Source organism: Alosa pseudoharengus, unplaced genomic scaffold (genome assembly GCF_046254945.1).
Source record: "Alosa pseudoharengus isolate Yale_2024_CS ecotype anadromous, Long Island Sound unplaced genomic scaffold, YU_APseudo_1.1 YU_APseudo_1.1_scf_21, whole genome shotgun sequence".
Lineage (NCBI taxonomy): Eukaryota > Metazoa > Chordata > Actinopteri > Clupeiformes > Clupeidae > Alosa > Alosa pseudoharengus.
Window position 1 is genome coordinate 26,791,365 of NW_027468674.1, and position 12,500 is coordinate 26,803,864.

A 12,500-nucleotide genomic window follows, 5' to 3' on the forward strand; every position below is an offset into this window, starting at 1 on the left:
GTGTGTGTGTGTGTGTTTACACAAGCTAATACGAAAACATTTAGAACACTAGCACACAGTGACCTGACCATGACCTGTTTTTTTTTTCCCTTCTATACATTATGTTCTTTCCGAGTGTGCATGTCAATGTGTGTGTATGTGTGTGTGTTTGTCTATTCCTGTTCTTCAACACAAGCCAGCAGGCCAAATTCCAAACAACGGTGACAGACATTCTTGAAAGTCTTTTTAATCACCTGTCGCCCAGCTCACCGAACACGCCTGCCTGGGAACCAAAAGCAAAGCTTGAGATGCCCCCCCCCTTTTTAATGCTCGGCAACCAGAGCCAAAGGCCAGCTAACCGCTGACTAACGGAAACACAACATGACACAATGGCCACAGCGGCACTGCTGTGCAGGGAAGGGGATGGGGGTGGTTGCGGTGGACATGGTGGTGGTTGGGGAGGGAGGGGTGTCTGGTGGCTGCACTCTGGATAAGCCGAGCCAGAGCTCTGTAACTTAACTGTCAGAATGAATCTTGTTATGTAATCACCTTTCAACAGGGCTTTTGTTGTAAAGGGTACAGTTTTGTTTTAATATATAAAATATATATTTTCCTCTCCGCAACCCTGCTTTGGCTAATTCTTTCTCAATTAATTATCTCTGGTTCTTTTTAGCAACAAAATAATAATAATAATGGGGGGGTTTGGTGTGTGTGTGTGTGTGTGTGCAGGGTAATGTGATTGGGGGCTATCAGAGGGATGGAGGAAGACAAAGTGATGGGGTCAGGATGCTGAGTGCTAACAAGCGGCTAACACCCCCACCCCTCACCCCACCCTGTTAAAACCACATCTAATCAGGCAGGCAGGGTCACACGATGGGCAGGGGGTGAAGTGGCTGTTAAATCTCAGGTTATGCCTAATTTGTCCAGGATTAGCTGGAGGTCAGAGGTTGAAAGCCCTTTAGTCTCAAGGGAGCTCTGGGGTCAAGGGGGGTTGATGTATCAGGAGGCTGCATTTAGGAAGAGTAGGGATCAGGGAGATTGGACTGAAATGTTTGCTCGTTTTGTCAGTTCTCTCTTTCACAGTCTCTCTCTTTTCAAGTTTCTCTCTTTCACAGTCTCTCTTTCTTTTTTTACCACCTTAAAAGGAACCAACACAGATGTCCATCCCCCCCACAGACAGGATAGACAACACTTCAAGGTGGAAATACCAACTAACAAGCAAAAAGCAAAGTAAAGTGTTGGTGGTAGGAGGATACAGGCAACTTTTACAACAAATCTAGGTAATGTATGTTTTTCCCCTTCATTTTATTGCTTTTGATGTTTTTTTTTATTATTACTGTATTATTATTGATGTAATTTTTTATTATTATTATTGCTTTTGATACCTGTTCCCTTCATTTCTGTGTTTGTTGTCATTACCTATTTTTTCTCCTCCCTCGACTGGAAGTCATTCTTGGCACATTATTTTTAGGCTGCGAGGCCAATGCCAAACCCACCAGTCTAGCGAGCTCACATCTGAAAGGATCTCTTTGTGCGTGTGGTGGTGGAGAGAAAAAGAGCAAGACAGCAATAGGAGAAAGAGAGAAAGAAGAGAAAGAGAGAGAGAAGAGAGAAGAGAGAGAGAAGAGAGAAGAGAGAAGAGAGAGAGAGAAGAGAGAGGGAAAAGAAAGCAAGAGGAGAGAGACATCAGAGGAGAGAGGGAATAGAGAAGAGAAGACCCTGCAGCGGCAGGGGACCGTTCCCGGTGTGGCCAACACTGTGTCTAATTAGCCCCCCGGCCGTCTGGCCCCTCTAGGCTCGGACGGGAACACAAAGTGCCAGTTTCCTGTGACAATTAATGAATGCCTCCCAAATGACGCCGGCCCATGATATCTTCCCGGCTCACACAATGCCAGACCTAACAGAGATCTTTCCTTGTTTTCAGAGTTGGGCTCAGCTCCTTGTTTTCAGAGTCTCCACCTTTAGCTCCGCTCACATCCACCCCTCTGCCCCCCACCACCCATCCCCTCTCCCTCTCCTTTAGCTTGGAGAGAATGTGTGGTCTCAAGTTGCCAGCAGAAGCCAGCCCTTAATTACTGTTCTGGCAAGGCCTCCCACTGGAAAACAGATAACAGATTTAAAAGCCATTGAGTTGAAAGGCTCTCTCTCTCTTTATTTTTCTCTCTCTGTCCCCCCCCCCCCCGCTATTAGCTTACGCTGCCCTCCTGTAAATCCCCATACTGTAATTGTCTTATGCAAGGCATGCCGAGTGTGGCCATGGACGGGGTGACCATGGGGGCCCTGACACTGCGGGCTTATCTGACCTCCCACACAGCCGAGCCGCTTCGCTACTCCCAGGTCCTTCAGCCTAGTGCCCACCTGACGTTATACATTGACAGGGCGAGTGGCAGTATCTTAACATTCTTTTATCTATTTTACACACCCGTTGAGACCTGTCCAGTATGTGCGTGCATGCATGCATGCGTGTGTCCCAAAGTCTGGATGTCAAAATGTATGTGTGGTTTCAGCTCATAAACATGTATATGGGTTCTTACATGGATGTTTATTTGTGTGTGTGTATGTGGGGGAGGGGGTGGGGGTGTCTGAGCTTTCCTGTGTGCAATGTGTACGTGTTTATACTGCGCTGGTATGTATATCTCTTGAATTCCCGAGGCCTGCTTGGGTTTCTCAGGGACAGTGTGTCAGCAAGCGAAATGTCTGAGGTTATTTTTGGAGGCCATATTATGTGCTGTTGCTGCCGGCCCCCGAAGCTCCTGCTGCGTCTGCCGCCGCCACTGTACATGTTGTCCCTGTGACACCCTATGGATGCAGTGACCGGATGCATGACTGAACTGACAGACAGGCATAGCCCTGGACAACCCTGCTTGGCACAGCTCCCCCAACTCAAACTTCCTGAGTGAGTGTGTTTGTTTGTGTTTTTGTATTTGTGTTTTTGTGTGTTTTGTGTGTGTGTGTGTGTGTGTGTGTGTGTGTGTGTGTGTGTGTGTGTGTGTGTATGAGTGCAACCCGTAACCTCCCCATACACAAACACACACACACACACACAAACACACATACACACACACATCAACACATGTATACAGTATTTGCATCCTGTGTAGCATGCTCAGATGAAGGACTGGCCGTGGTGCAACCCGGATGAAAAATAACCGAATCAATCAGGAGGGTCATTAGGCGAGCCGGAGCGGAGCCCTAGCCACAGCCACAGTGCCGTGCGGTCATCATGTCAAGAGCTTCCTGTACGCCGGCCAGCTGCACACTCAGCACAAGGGGAACAGCGACGGCTGCGGCACCGCACCAAACAGCCATCCAGCTGAAGGACAGCGATAAACAAACACACACACACACACACACACACACAATGGCAACAAGATGTAATACAAAGACGGCCATTATGTAAAGACAAAGGGTGGCAATAACGACCTAGTGACTGGTGCATGCGTGTTTTTCGATTTTGTGTGTTTTTTTTTTTTTGGTCCGCTCTCTTTTTTGTGTGGATTGACTGAATTGCTTCTGCAGCAGCTTTTGAAATATGCCAATACAGCACAACTGAACCTGAATTTCAGAGAGCAAGAGAACATGTGAAAGAGAGAGAATAAAAGAATGAGAGAGAGAGAGAGAGCTGGAGGGAGGGCTAGGACTGTACTTTCCACTCTCCCTGCCTTTAAACAATGTTAAAGACTCCATTATCTCCATAAACAGTGGCTGGACGGGACAGGCTTTAAGGTTATGGCTACACATTGTAAATGAGGGGCTGCTTCTATTTATGGTTAGCGATTGGGAGAGAGATATTTCCTACCGAGGATGGGAGTGTAAGGGGGGAGGATGGTTTGGGGGGGGGGGGGGGGGAGTGAAGAGAGTAATGGTCTCACCGCCAAGCCAGGAAAAACATCACACTCCTTGGAATAGCAGGAGACACAGCGCTGAGGCCACCAGACGCAAGACCCCTCAGACCTGCTCTTTTCCCTTCTCCTCTGATGTGTGTGTAACCCCGGCCTAGCACCAGGCTAATTTAAGAGGTCCCACACACACACACACACACACACACACACACACACACACACACACACACACAGACACACACACACACACACACAGACAGACACACACACACACACACACACACACACACACACACACACACACACACACACACACAGACACACACACACACACACACACACACACACACATATTTGTGTGCCCACACAGAGGTAACATAAAGGACAATCCGATCCGGACCACAATCTGATATCGGAACTGCAAAGAACTGAAAAGAACAGCCCTCTGTCATCCCGCTGAAAGCGTAGGCCATCATTCTGGTCCGTTACATAATCGATAAAAGTTCAGAGTTTCTATCGCGCCAGCCGTGGAGGCTTTAATCATTTCATAATACGTCTGTGAAGTCAGGGTTTGAAGGGGAAGTGCAAGTCATAATTTATGAAGGAAAAACAACTTGAAAGAGTGAGAAGTTGGGAAAAAAGGGACACTTGGTGATAAAGCCTCTACAACATTAACTTATTTTTGCACACACTCTCTCTTTCTGCTTTCTGCTCTCTCTCTCTCTTCCACTCTTTCTCTCTTTCTCTCTGTGAGTCCTAAAATGGGTGGCGCCTTAAGAAAGGAGTGTGGCTATGAGCCGAGCACAAACGCAAAACACGGTGTGGAGAAATGATCTGCCAACATCAAAGCCAGTCTTCTGGAGTTTCTCTTTCCCTCGCTTTTCCTCTCGTCCTCTCCCTTTTTTGCTCCCACTTTCTCTCTCTCTCTCTCTCTCTCTCTCTCTCTCTCTCTCTCTCTCTCCCTCTCAACACCTCTCACTCTCTCTGTTTCATAGCGTGTCACAGGCTTAACACACACAACCACCAAGCTCCACAGGGCAGCCCTCATTTCCAACACACACACACACACACACACACAAAGATACACACACACACACACTGAAAAAAGCACTAGTCAATCAGGCTGTGTACTGATGTGTGATGGTGGGAGGCAATTACACGGCTCATATAAAACTGAGGCTGTCCCAGTCCAACTGACCTGCAGCTCTTTGCTTTTCAGGTTCCCCATCTTGGAGTCACAACTCTCTGCTTTCCTCTCCTGGTTCAACAGTAACAACTTCTCTTGAACACAGAACTCACAGACACACACAAACACACACACACAGATATGCATACCCACACGCACACGCATGCACACACACACACACACAGACACACACACACACACACACACACACACACACACACACACACACACACACACACACACAGCTTGCATACACACAGAGACAAACACACACTCATAGACATGCTCAGATATGCATACAGATACACACACCCTCTTTCTCAAACCACTTAATCTTTCAAGTACATACTGTCCTCTTATCTGATTGTACATAGTCAGGGAGAGTTGTGACTGGCTGATGTTTTCCATGATGTCTCCCAATCAATCTGTGCACTAACAGACAGCAGAACTCACCTCCTTTCCAATATAACTGAGTATCTGTGTGTGTGTGTGTGTGTGTGTGTGTGTGTGTGTGTATGTGTGTGTGTGTAGACACAAGTAGGCCCAGAGAAGCTATTCCAGGATGGATGACAGGATGGATAATCACTTTCACTGCTCCAGAGGTCTGACATATTTGCAATCTGGGAAAGATCAGCAATCACAAACGCATATGCACATCCACATCCACATTTACTGACGCTTTTAGTCTCTTCTGCACACCCTCTCTCTCTCTCTCTCTCTCTCTCTCTCTCTCTCTCTCTCTCTCTCTCTCACACACACACACACAAACACATACACACAGATTGTGGGCAACAATCTAAAAAACATGTCTCCTCAACGACCCTGTTCCATCCGATGGCATTGGGGAAAGTATGTAGGTCTTTCATGTGAGGGTCAACTGCAGAGCACAGATGGGGGTAGGATAGGGTGGGGTGTGGGGTGGTGGTGGAGTGGGGGTGGAGGAGTGGGGTGGTGGTGGAGTGAGGGTGGAGGAGTGGGGTCTTGCCATGCTCCTGTTTCTCCTCTAGTTCAGGGACTCTGACAGTGCAATGCACCAGTAACCACAACAGCATTAACAAACCACTACACATGCTGGAAAAAGAAGGCTGTAAAAAACAAAAACTCCATGCACGTCTAGGCTTGTGGTTGGAATCGAACATGAAAAAGAAACTCAATTCGCCAACTTTCGTTTATTGTCTTCCCCCGCAAAAACAACTCCACTTGCCTGGGCATCAAGTGCGAACCGTCAGGCCCACTCAATGAGAGAGAGAGAAAGAGAGAGAGAGAGAGCTGTCTGTTTGGGGATTTTTTTTCTCTCTTTCTTCCCTCAGCTCCAAATCAATTTTCCTTCCTAAACGTGCTCTAGTGCTTAGCTCATTTATTTGTATGGGTGCTCATCGCTGGAGGTAATTGCCTTGGTGTGGAAAAAAAAGAAGGAGAAGAAGAAGAAGAAGAAAGAAAAAAGAGTTTGGCAGGTTATAAAAAGGCAAATGAAGTGCAGAGGGAGACGCCTCTTCATTAGCCTCCTCTCAGGCTAGTGTGATATTGAGCTGAGGTGGCTATTATTGTTTCATTTCTTTTTAATACATTTGATACGTTATTCACTTTGAGGTGCTCCTCTGATCTTAACATTGGCATCGCCCGCTGCGCAGTTTTTTTTTCTTTTGTGCGGGAGTCTTTGCACGGCTCACGTGACGACACGTGTAGCTCAAAGACTCGGGAAGCATCCGCACATATCCCCATGGGCATCCCCATTTGGGAGACCCCGTTTATTTTGTGGCGTATTTCGCACACCTCTTTCCAAAAACTTCCACCCTTCTAACGGGGGAGAAGATGAAAAGCTGGCAGGATTACAGTTGGCACATAAAAAGGACGAAATGGAACTGAATCCTTTTTTTTTTTTTTATTGTTTTCTTTTTTTTTTTGAGGGGTGATTGGGTGGGGGGAGTGGTGGCTCGGTGAAGATGGGAGCACATCTCAGCAGGCATGCTAGGAGTATGTGCAGGCGACGGGTGGGTGAAATGAAGAGATCAAACTAGCGAAGGCAGTGAGGAATGGCACACAACCCCTATGCCATGCTGCGTGCTGTGTGCTGCCTGCGTGAGACAGAGCGAGAGAACTGCCTCAGATCGCCAGGCAACAACAAGGCCAAGGCACACACTTTGCAAAAAGGACAGTAAAGAGGGTTACAAGTTCGAGTTTGTAAGAGAGAGCGCTTGTAAGTTTGTACGTTTGTAAGAGAGAGCGCTGAGCTCTGATAGGACGTAAGTGGCATGTGCTCACACTGTAATCCGCCTCCAACTGAGACAAATTTGGATGATGGGATTGGCTCTCGATGACTGGTTTATGACAGAGGAATTACAGTTCTCCCTTCTCCCTGCCCTGGGGGGGCTGGAGCAGGGGGCAGCTATCCCTCCCCTTCCCCCTCTCCCAGTCCCAGAGGTCCCTGTGGGGGTGGGGATGTGCAGAGGAGCATGAGGGGGTTAACAGGTGAGAGGACGCTGCAGGCTGCTGGTTCTCTGGAGGTGGAGAGCTCACAGCAGCGCAGAGCAAAAGGGGCAGGGGGGGAGGTTAAAGCCATGTCAGGGCGCTGAAACCGTGGCAGGCTGGGTCATGCATACTGCCCCACTTCACCTCCACGACCTCACCATGCCTGCCTGCCTGTCCCATGCCACCCTGTCACTGAACGAGGCGGACAAACTGCCCACAGCCTCCCTTTGGGGGCACTGAGGACACACGCACATACACTCACTCACACATACACACACACACACACACATGCACACACACGCCCTAATCATAATGCAAACACTCTAGGAGTGAAGGAATGCCAGATATTCTGAGGCTAGACTGCAAGTTTCAGAGGAGAAAAACATGTGGGAAGGAACAAAACATTTTCCTCTGATAATGGTGTTTTTCTGCATGGACATGTATAGAATGAGTGTGTGTGTGTACATGCACACACACACACACACACACACACACACACACACACATACACACACACACACACACACACACACACACACACATACGTGCATTCTTGTGTGGACACCGGTCCCCTTGTTTGACACTGGATCTCATGAGTGTCAGGACGCAAACAATGGCGGTCCAGTTGCGGTTGGGGGTCGAAGGGGTACCAATGCCGCGTTAAGGTCAGGCCTGTACCACACTGGGCACGGCGCCGTCGCTACCACTGCCAGCGAGGGACAAACATGACCATAGTGTCATGGCCAGGGCACAGCTTGGGCCACGGTCAAAGGAGTCCATTCAGGGCTGGTGGGCAGCACGGCCATCAAAGTGGAGGCGAACGGGTGAAAGAGAGAAGAATGGGAGAGAGGGAGAAAGAGAGAAAGAGAGAGAGAGAGAGAGGGAGAAGGGGGTGGAAGGGAAGGCAAGAAAGGGAAAGAATGAGAAGGAGAGAGCAAAAGAGAGAGAGAGAGAGAGAGAGAGAGAGAGAGAGAGAAAGACAAGGCTATGTTGAGGAGAGAGGTCGCACAGCTGGGCAGCTCTCAGCTGGGGCTTGCACTGGAAGAGGAGAAGGAGGAGGAGGAGAACAATGCGAGCAGGCTTGTCAAAACGGCAATTTATGGCCGGTCACCGAGAGAGCAGCGGGCCAGGCCCCAACACGTGCTCTCCCCTTTAGCATGGGCCATGGCAGGAAGAGAGGGATGGACGGACAGATAGAGAGATACAGTAGACCGACACAAAGACACTATGGGGAGAGCGGAAGAAAAAGCGGGAGAAAACTGGATAAAAGGCGGAGATGAATGGAAGACGAAAGAGAGAGAGAGAGAGAGAGAGAGAGAGAGAGAACAAAAGACAAAAACGAGAGAAGCCCTATATCACAACAATCGGCGTTTACGCATTCGGAACATTCTGTTCCATATCTCTGGGAAGGCTTTGGAGACGCTGGCTACGGATCAAACTGAGGAGCAATAAAAAGAATGTCAGCCACTTTGAGCTAACAATAGTCGAAGAAGCTAGTTGTTTGGGGAGTGCACAGCGGGGTTGTTTGGCAATTGGTGCTGATTGGGAGAGGAGAGTGCGGAAGTGTTGATTGTGAGGGAAGGCGAGCGATCTTTGAGAGAGAGAGAGAGAGAGAGCAGAGCGAGCCTCAGTCTGGATAGAACTATTCAACAGGCTGGCGCAAGCGCATAAGAGGATGATTTAATCAATTAGAGCGACCCGGCCAGCAGAAAACAGAAAACACAGCGCGAATGAGTGGGAGAATGTCCCTTATGCACACACACACACACACACACACACACACACACACACACACACACACACAAACACACACACACACACACACACATAACTAATTTATGGCTCATATACCAAAATGGACAAACACACTTAGGGCTCTATCTTCCGTGCGGGCGCAATTGACTTTGTATACTCGCGCGTTTGTCTTTCCTATTTTGCAGTCAGCGCATATTGGAATTTTCCCTCCACAGGTACATGCCTGTAAATTAGGGAATTCGATTGCGCCCACGGGGGCGGTTCAGCGAAAAGACGGGGCGTGTTCCGGCGCAAACGTTCACTGTTGATATTTTGCAGTTTCAGAAAACAATTCCGCCACAGACCAGGAACTCCCTGGTCTAAAGTCTGTGGCGAAAATGCAGATGCTATTTTAAGGGTGCATGCATGACCACAGGCCTGCATGAATGAATGCGTTGCACACCAATCTACAGACACCTCCGTGCACAGACGGAAACATTCAAAGCCTTGATAATATTTGTCCATTTCCCGGTTTTGTTCGTGCATTGGTGACCTAAATATTTAGTAGCCTATATAGTACAACATCTAGCTACATGCAATATCTTTACAACAACGCCTAATTACGACCTATTAATCTGGACAACTTTATAGGCTACAGCCCTATAAAGGCTAAAGTTACTTTTAGTTTTGTTCCAATTTACCGTTGTGTAAGGTTTTAAGCACCAAGCTTTGCTATGTTCCCTCCATCCTTTCGTTATTTTCAAAAAACGTTTTATATCCATGATGGCCTTGAAGTCTTGAGTTAGTGAATTAGCTTAAATCAGCTTTTCATGTGCTGTTAAATAGCAACAGATAGTACAAGAAAGCAGCAAGTATGGTTACAATTTCTGTACAATTTCTGTAGTTGCTGCATCCATTCATTGTTATTCTCTCTCCTGCTCAAATAAATGTTGTGCGTGAATTACAGTTTTTTACAATTGTTTTCACACGTTTTCAAAACTCTGTGTCTATTTTTCAAAACTCCACACACAAAACCCACAACTGCTCACACAAAATGCAAAATGCCTCAAATCTCCAGCAAAATGACACACAACATTCAAAATGTCAAAAACACATGTTTAAATCAAACATTCGCCTCACATTACAAACACTTTTGTCATAATATGACATTTTGGATACATCATGTACACACTGTTGCTCAAAACCTAAAGCTCTTCTGTCTTAGGCTTTCTATATGTATTTCCATACAAGAGTGAAAGTTACGGTATCAACAAAGAGAAGTTGAAATACACAGTAAAAATGCAAGCAATATTGAAACCAAAAATAGTGATTTTTCCCAAATAATTTGCTGTTGTGAATACAGTATTTTACAGCAAACAAGAAAAAAAGCAAAGAAGAATACAGTGACCACCAGATGTACATGTAGTTTTGAAAACACTGATTTTTTTTTTCTTCTAAAGACAAGTGTGTGTGTGTGTGTGTGTGTGTGTGTGTGTGTGGGAGGTGGGGGGGGGGGTCGTGTACAGTATGTATTCATAGGCCTATAGACCCTTTCAACTGCAGAAACAAACAATTGTACAATTTTCTGGAGGCACAGAAAAATGTATTGAGCTAATGGTACTGTAACATGGGGACAAACAAAAATAGAGTAAAAATACAAATTTTACATAAAGTTACAGTAACTTTTTGTAGAACATTACTGTAAGCTGTAAGTCCGATTACTGTATTTTCTCTATTTTTAAAGTATCTGCATTGGTTCTGAATATTTCAACCGGAAATCCTCTAGGAGCAGATTGAAAGGGTCTATACCTATATAGAGAGTATATCTATTCATAGACCTATACTAAGGCAATGATTGGATGGTGTTCAGTAAAGTAAAGAGTGTTTGCACATGTGAAGAGAAAGAGTGAAGCACTGGTGATTTAATGTGGCATTTTGATAGGTTGTGTTTAAAGAACGAAATCAAGTTACTTCCTGTTAGATTTTTGTGTGTTAGGTAGAAAATTGTGTGTGGTGTTTTGCAAAATGTGTTTTAGTCAATTGAAAACTGAGTCAAACACTGAGAATTAGTGTATGGTTTTGCAGATTTGGTGTCAGGTTATGATGTTTGGAGAACATGTTTAGAAAATTGTGTGACAAGCAAAGATTTAGTGTGTAAGCAGTTGAAAAAAACTGTAAGTTGATGATAACGTGTTTACAAACTCTGCTTTACAGAAAATATTGTAAATAGTCTACTGTCACGCAGTTAATGGGATACTGTGCAGAGTTGAAAGTTAGGTCAACTTAAACGAAGCCCTTGCTTGGCCGCCTGTGCTGCGCAACGCACACTTAGCTCCTCTCATCTATACAATGTAGTTCCCATTTCTGTAAACCATACATAATTTCAAAGAAAAATATTACCACTCGAGGGAAATCAGTGTGGTGTCCATGTGAAAAAATAGGCATAAATCTAGCGTACACATTTTCACGAATCACTGATGTATTGATGACATAAATTAGGAAATGTTAGAGGACTTAAGGAGACGTGATGTTGAACTGCATGCCGATGCCATTTAACCCAAATGCCCCAGCGGCAGCACGGGAGAGAAGAGATTAACTGACAGAAGATATGCATTGTCTATAGAGAGGTAATGTTAGATTACATTGTACATTGCAAATATATCACCATGCATTCATAACCTCGTGATTCAGTGAGAATGATCCCAAAACATCGGAAAGTATGTCTTTGTGACAATTCTGTATTACATTTTGTCAAGAGGAAAAATCAATAGCTAACTGTTCCCAACTGAACAGTGATTATAGCGCTGTGAACGCTCCTGGCTGCGCCTGGCAAATACGCCACCATAATAGCAATCAGCTATGGAACAAGCGTGCCTGTTGTTAAAGGGAATGTGAGATGACGCTCTGATTGGTTTATTGCACGTTACGCCCAAACCACACCCATGATTAATGTAGCTACTTCAGACCACCCCATTTTAGATTTGCGTCGGGCGCAACAGTCAATATCCCGCCGGTAAAATAGCATCAGCGCCCAAGATCCGCCCACAAAGTCACTTGCGTTTTGCGCAAAGACACTTCCGTTTCAGACCATTAAAATAGGGCCCTTAGATTCAATTACAGATACAAATATACAAAGTGTGCTTTTCTGTCTCCGCCGTTACAAACAAACAGCACTGGTACGGGTCAAGGCAGATATATGTGAGATGTGCGTGCGCAGACGTTGAGTGTGTGAGTGTGCATTCTGGGATGTGAAACCACATGTACCAAAAGCACTCAAAACACATTCGGCG

The 12,500-nt window shown here is 46.1% G+C and overlaps 1 protein-coding gene across 4 annotated transcripts in view; it reads right to left on the reverse strand.

Annotated features, from left to right (window-relative positions):
- Positions 1 to 12,500, reverse strand: part of LOC143137998 (thyroid hormone receptor alpha) — a 130,409-nt gene that overhangs the window by 74,120 nt on the left and 43,789 nt on the right. The window lies entirely within an intron of this gene.